This window comes from Rutidosis leptorrhynchoides, chromosome 7 (genome assembly GCF_046630445.1).
Source record: "Rutidosis leptorrhynchoides isolate AG116_Rl617_1_P2 chromosome 7, CSIRO_AGI_Rlap_v1, whole genome shotgun sequence".
Classification (NCBI taxonomy): domain Eukaryota; kingdom Viridiplantae; phylum Streptophyta; class Magnoliopsida; order Asterales; family Asteraceae; genus Rutidosis; species Rutidosis leptorrhynchoides.
Window position 1 is genome coordinate 20,035,948 of NC_092339.1, and position 6,901 is coordinate 20,042,848.

General features: G+C 40.6%; 1 long non-coding RNA gene across 1 annotated transcript; it reads right to left on the minus strand.

Moving 5' to 3' along the window:
• Positions 1 to 4,965, minus strand: LOC139856911 (uncharacterized). Its single transcript, XR_011762222.1, has 3 exons — positions 4,860 to 4,965; positions 797 to 855; positions 1 to 220 (listed from the first exon to the last, which is right to left on the minus strand). It is a non-coding gene; the product is annotated as an uncharacterized lncRNA (long non-coding RNA).
• Between the last annotated feature and the right edge of the window lie 1,936 nt (positions 4,966 to 6,901).

Consider the following 6,901-nt stretch of genomic DNA (forward strand, 5'->3'; position numbering starts at 1 on the left):
TGACCCGTTCGTAAGTCGGACAACCGGATAAACACATTACCTGTTTAATATTACAATTACAGCTTATTAAATATAAATAGTCCATATATATACAAAACAGGTTTTTTAACCCGACTCGACTGATGTAATAAAAAGACACGACATCAGAGGCCCGACTCGTCAAACATATCTTCCGGCATCCCATCTCCACCCTGGTATCTAACATGCAATCATACTGAACCTGCAAGGGTGGAAATGAGGGGGAATTAGCATAACTGCTAAGTGAATGGAATCTATCTAATGGATCAAGTATAAGCATCAATCCAGCAACCACATAAAAGTATGCTAACGTCCTAACAGCATACAATCAAAGACAATGACAATATGAGGATCGGCGGCTTGTACGAGCACACGACTCCTAGTTGATCGGGCTAGAGTCTACCGATAGTCCTCGCTACTCGATTCACAGTATAGTCATTCGGACGCAGGAGATGCGTCATTCAAACTATACTCCACAATCAGTAGCCTTTGGACCCAACCTCCCCAGGCACGGTTGACCTCATACGGACTCTAACCTCCCTAGGCTCGGTTATGAGTCCCCAGCCTCCCCAGGCCCGGCTGGCGTCAAACACGGTGCACATAATATCACACAATATCATCAACATGTAATAATTCACTAACATGTTAACCATTATCTAAACATGGCAATCAAATATCTAATCATGGAAATCGGATATAACCACAGTCTAATAAAATAGAGTAAACGACAGTAGCGCGGCTTGCTACTCAAACTCTATCCTTAGATAGACCCACTCACCGATAGCCAGCTGAACTCGATAGTCTAATATCACCGAGTCTTCTCCTCGTCCGTATCACCTGAGGATAACACTGAACAAGTTAGTAATCTATACCACAATACTAACTATACTACACGTATATATATAAATCATATATAAGATAAACACCATACATCAACCATGTTAACAGACAGTTACTCTAACGGTCAGTCCGATGTTCTCAGTTAACGCCCACTTTCATGCAATCTAACTAAGTGGAAGTCATAACAAGTCAAACTAAAACCAATCTAGTCAACCGAGTCATACTACACCCAAATTAAGTCCACTTAGGTCGACTAAGTCCACATAAGTCAAACCAAGTCCAATTGGGTCAAATTAACACCAATTAGGTCAAACTAGGTCAAAACGGGTCAATCTAACCCATTTGAGTCAAACTAGGTCAATTATGACCAAACTAAGTCACATTAGGTCAAACTAACCTAATTGAGTCAAACTAGGTCAAATATGACCAAACTAAGTCACATTAGGTCAAACTAACCTAATTAAGTCAAACTAGGTCAAATATGACCAAACTAAGTCACATTAGGTCAAACTAACCTAATTAAGTCAAACTAGGTCAATTATGACCAAACTAAGTCACATTAGGTCAAACTAACCTAATTGAGTCAAACTAGGTCAATTATGACCAAACTAAGTCACATTAGGTCAAACTAACCTAATTAAGTCAAACTAGGTCAAATATGACCAAACTAAGTCACATTAGGTCAAACTAACCTAATTAAGTCAAACTAGGTCAAATATGACCAAACTAAGTCACATTAGGTCAAACTAACCTAATTAAGTCAAACTAAGTCCACATATGACCAATTAAGTCATACTAGGTCCAATTAGGTCAACTAATCACCAATTAACCTAAACCGACCCAATATTCACTTTTCTATATATGTACATGCATATTTAATATCTAATCATACATGTATACATATAAAACCCGCATATACATATATATAAACACATATGCATAACATACAATCTATATATATATATATATATATATATATATATATACATATATATATATATATATATATATATATATATATATACACATAACACACATATATATATATACATAATTCAACATAAATGCATATAGATATAAAAATCATCAAATATGGGTCGGGTGTCCACTCGGGTAAACCAACATGCAAACGGGTCAAAGGAACCGAACCACCGCCGCCACCCGACCACCGGCCGCCAACCGCCACCACTGACCACCAGCTGCCGCCGGCAGTCATGGTGGCAGCGGTGGCAGCCCACCGAACAGCAGCAACAGCAGCTTTTAGCTGCTGTCCACACCTATGGTACTCCAAATTTTGTTGTTTCTTGCTATTTCAAGTCCAATACAAATCCATAAACAAACACTAGTAATTATCTAAGTATAATCTAGCATAAAACAAGCAATTACATCACCCAATTCCAAGATTCAAACATAAAATTATCACTTTCTTCTTTTATTCACCAAACTAATATAAACCCTAAAATAACAATGATTAATGCACAAAAGAGGACTAACCTTGTTAGAAAAGCAAGAAGGCATGAATTAAAGCTTGCAATTTTTCCAATTTTTACTATAATAAAAAACTAGGGTTTCATGGTGGTGATGGTGGTGGTTCGTGACAGAAAAACAAGAGGAAGAAGAGAAGAAAAATCACCACTTCAAGCTTGCAATATTTAGTTGATCATCTTCATTAATTAAAAGTTAGGGTTCCTTGTATAAGTGTGTGTGTATGTGTCGATTGGAACCAAGGGGAGGGAAGACCAAAACAGCGTACAGTAAAAAAAACAAGGGGAGAGGGCAACGGTTTTGGCTAATAAATGGGGATTAAATCCCATTCCCGATAAAACACGGGTATTTACCTGATTTTAAAAAACACAACTCACTACGGTCGGGAGTCCAAACGAAGTCCAAATTTAATAAATAAAATATATTCGCGACCCTTGTCACAAAACGTATCTTTTGGACCAATAATATTTTAAAAACACGCATTTAAAAATTAAATCATTTAAAATGCCATTTAACGCGCTAACGGACAAAAAGGTCAAAAACGTAATTTCACCTAGGCCCGTTATTAGGATGTTACAAATCTACCCCCCTTAAAGAGATTCCGTCCTCGGAATCTGGTCAAGCTAAGTCAACAAAGGTCACGGGTATTACAAACACCCTAACGGCCCACAACTAGACCTAAGTCAACAATCTCACAAAACACACTTGACATCCACCTATCCAAACTCAAAAGTCTAAGTCAACTCACCGCAAGGTAGGTCTACCACTGAAGGGTCAAGACTCGCTATAAACAGATCTGCAAACTTAGTTACGTAATAGGTTCTCCGAATTCCGCATTCGGACCTAAACTTCACGTACTAAACTTTAGAGTCGCCTCTAACGATTCACTATAAAGCGTCTGTCACTCATGACTTAGGGGTATCACAAGTCATGCTCACCAAAATTCCCGAGTCAACTCAGTCTGAAACACGAACAATATGCCATTGATCGCTTTGAAACACTCAAACTTAGCTAATCCGACGCTAAAATCCTGCTAAGTCAAACCATGTTACTCTAAATTACCCAAGTTTCGTAATCTAATACCTTTATCAAACCGCGAAATTCGAGAATTCCGTCAAAATTCACTCATCTCAGTCCAACTCACTCCTCGAAGGACCACTAAACCACACGGTTCTGAGTCAAATCTAACCACTAAATCACAGTTTCCAAGTATAGAATTACCGTCATCCTATACCAGAAGTGATTATCTGCGGGTTGAGTCTGCTAATTAACCTTAATTTACCTGTCTGGTATCACTAAAGTTACATCTCAGAGGTTATCACTAGGTTAAGATTCCTTCAGAATCCTCAATCCAAACCTATTTAATCAACAACTATACCAAGTCTAGGTACATTACCTCCGTCAGTACCAATTCACCATAGTCAAATTTCGGTCTAAACCTTCCGAAATTCCAAACAGACTACCAATCACTGTGTCTCTTCCGACTCTCGAAACTACTGTATGATTCACCATGATGTATTCCGTTGGCCAGGCGTAATACATCATCCCAAATCATACCTTCATTTCGGTATCTCGGAGTAAGACCCTAAGTGAATCCACTAATCCATCACGAAGTATAGCTATTGAACCCTTACAAAATACCAGGCTCGGTCAACCCTCTTGAGGACCTTATCATGACTTCTCTGCTCGCTATCGAATGGACCATCTCTTGATCACATACGTTCCGTACAGTCCCATCATAACAAGTCACGATACCTCCTAAACATGGTACTACCTACTTTCACCATTTCGTCCCTAGGTGACACTACTAGTAACTTAGGTTATAGCCGAACACAATCTCAACCTTAGGGTCAACTTACTCTCAACCCTCAGTCCGGTCAACGTCCGTCTCTACCTACTCTAGAGACTCAAGTCACGAGAACTACCTGTACTTACTTTCTAAGCGTCACACAAAGTCAAGTCAGGTCAAAGAAGGAAGACAACTCCTTAGGACAACCCTACTGGTCCTACTCGACAAATCCACTCATATTAGGCCACTGTCGGGTCCAATTACATCTACCGGGTCTGTCACTGTCTATCAAGCATACAGGCTACGCGTCACTCGACCATGAAATATGGTTCAAGTCTCCGGTCGCGTCATAAAGGAATTATAACCATAGAATAGTCTCTATGGGTCACTACGTGTGTCCCAACGGTCAACAGTCAACAGTATGAACGTAGACCATCCTTAGGTCTTGATTCCTACCAGCCTCTCTAGCATAGCAGCATACTAGGTCCGAGCTAACAAGCCAATGGGTTGCATGTACTACAAATACGATCTCATCTAGCATGACAACTTATTCCATTATCTAAGCCACTATGCGCTACTAAGTAGGAAACTAGTCTAAGACCAACTACACAGTTTCCACTATAACACACAACAGATATTTAGCATACAAATCCACATTGACGACACATACAAAGCAACTACAAACTACCAACGGTAATAATAGAAATACTGAATGTAACACACGTACCGTTAGTCGGGCCGTCAATGCATTACCAATCTCTGACAACCTCTGGTATGCTCCACCGTATCCACTGTAGGGTTCCTTCTCTCATGTCCGATCACAAGAGCAGAAGATCACCCGGCTGAGGAAATTTGTGCCCCTGACCCCGCCCCAGACTCCACCTCTGAACTGTCAATCACTGCAATGCTCTGTGTCCCGAGCACTGTCTGATCCAACTGAAGTTGTCCCTGCAGGGTAACTACAGAATTCCTAGTCTATCTTACCCTAACCCACTTACATGGCCGCCAAAGGTCTATATCTCAAGGTGAGACGACCCGTACCTTGTCACACCATAAAATTACCCAGCCCGTATCACTCCGTCTTGGTCCTTTTTACTGAGTTAAGTTTACTAAACCCCTTTTTTTTTAATTATAAAATAATTTTATTCCGTGATACCAAAGGGTCAACTACCCACCGACCGTCCAACTGAACCCTTATTCAGTATCATTATTAATATTTTATTATTTTCTTTATTGTTTATTTTACCCAACACTGTTTCACCTAAGTGAAACCGAACACCCGTCCGACACTGGCTAACCGTTTAATTCCAGGGTAATACATGTGTCAACCGACACTAACGATTCTTACTCAGGGTACCCGACCAGAATCCCTCGGTAACAGCCCTTACCACCCGGTCATCGGTCCGTATGACCCTGACATCTGACTCTGGTCTTCCTAACCTGGGACGCATCTGTAATCTGAAGCTCATCTGAAGCTCTGCCTGTTTCCGGGGCGTGGGGTCACAGTGTCACCGTAACTATCAGCCGTACCTGTACTGCACAACATCTCACACCAAAGCTTAGTATAACACTGGTTAGCTTCCTACAACTAACACCGTTATACCTATCACATTCACTTGAACCGTCCCCCAAGATATGTTTGACTAAACTCACGGTTCGGGAACGTGTCACTTCCGCGAACACGCTGCCGAACCTATGCTCTGATACCAAGTTGTAACACTCTGATTTTTTTTTTTTTTTTTTTTAAAACACAGCGGCCAAGACGTTTTTTAGAAAATCGGGCATGACCCGTTCGTAAGTCGGACAACCGGATAAACACATTACCTGTTTAATATTACAATTACAGCTTATTAAATATAAATAGTCCATATATATACAAAACAGGTTTTTTAACCCGACTCGACTGATGTAATAAAAAGACACGACATCAGAGGCCCGACTCGTCAAACATATCTTCCGGCATCCCATCTCCACCCTGGTATCTAACATGCAATCATACTGAACCTGCAAGGGTGGAAATGAGGGGGAATTAGCATAACTGCTAAGTGAATGGAATCTATCTAATGGATCAAGTATAAGCATCAATCCAGCAACCACATAAAAGTATGCTAACGTCCTAACAGCATACAATCAAAGACAATGACAATATGAGGATCGGCGGCTTGTACGAGCACACGACTCCTAGTTGATCGGGCTAGAGTCTACCGATAGTCCTCGCTACTCGATTCACAGTATAGTCATTCGGACGCAGGAGATGCGTCATTCAAACTATACTCCACAATCAGTAGCCTTTGGACCCAACCTCCCCAGGCACGGTTGACCTCATACGGACTCTAACCTCCCTAGGCTCGGTTATGAGTCCCCAGCCTCCCCAGGCCCGGCTGGCGTCAAACACGGTGCACATAATATCACACAATATCATCAACATGTAATAATTCACTAACATGTTAACCATTATCTAAACATGGCAATCAAATATCTAATCATGGAAATCGGATATAACCACAGTCTAATAAAATAGAGTAAACGACAGTAGCGCGGCTTGCTACTCAAACTCTATCCTTAGATAGACCCACTCACCGATAGCCAGCTGAACTCGATAGTCTAATATCACCGAGTCTTCTCCTCGTCCGTATCACCTGAGGATAACACTGAACAAGTTAGTAATCTATACCACAATACTAACTATACTACACGTATATATATAAATCATATATAAGATAAACACCATACATCAACCATGTTAACAGACAGTTACTCTAACGGTCA